Below are 366 nucleotides of genomic sequence, written 5' to 3'. Positions count from 1 at the left end.
TCGGGCCGGGACCGCTTTTTCCCTCCCGCTGCTTCCAGTATTTTTGCTGTTGAAACCGAAAGCCCCTTCGGGCCCGGCAGGATGTGTGTGCGGTGACCCCGTAGCCTTGATCCCGCACAGCAGGAGGGGTTTGTTTGTGTCACCCTTGTGCTAAGGGGGGCGTAGACGTACCTCGCGTGGGAGGCTGTAGCGGGCAGAACAGCTTCAGCAGCCAGCCCGCACCTTGCTATCCTTTCCCTCCGAGTGTCCCGTTAGGGCTGTGTTATTCCACAGCCTTCCTCCCGAATGCCTCTGTGCTGTGTGTCCTGGCAGGTCACGCGTCCTGTGGCAGGGGGCCTTTGGGCTTGGTTTTTCTCTCCTCTACTC

Source organism: Buceros rhinoceros, unplaced genomic scaffold, assembly GCF_000710305.1.
Source record: "Buceros rhinoceros silvestris isolate BGI_N320 unplaced genomic scaffold, ASM71030v1 scaffold26867, whole genome shotgun sequence".
Taxonomy (NCBI): Eukaryota; Metazoa; Chordata; class Aves; order Bucerotiformes; family Bucerotidae; genus Buceros; species Buceros rhinoceros.
The sequence above is the reverse complement of the archived record's forward strand: the minus strand, read 5'-3'. Positions refer to the sequence as shown.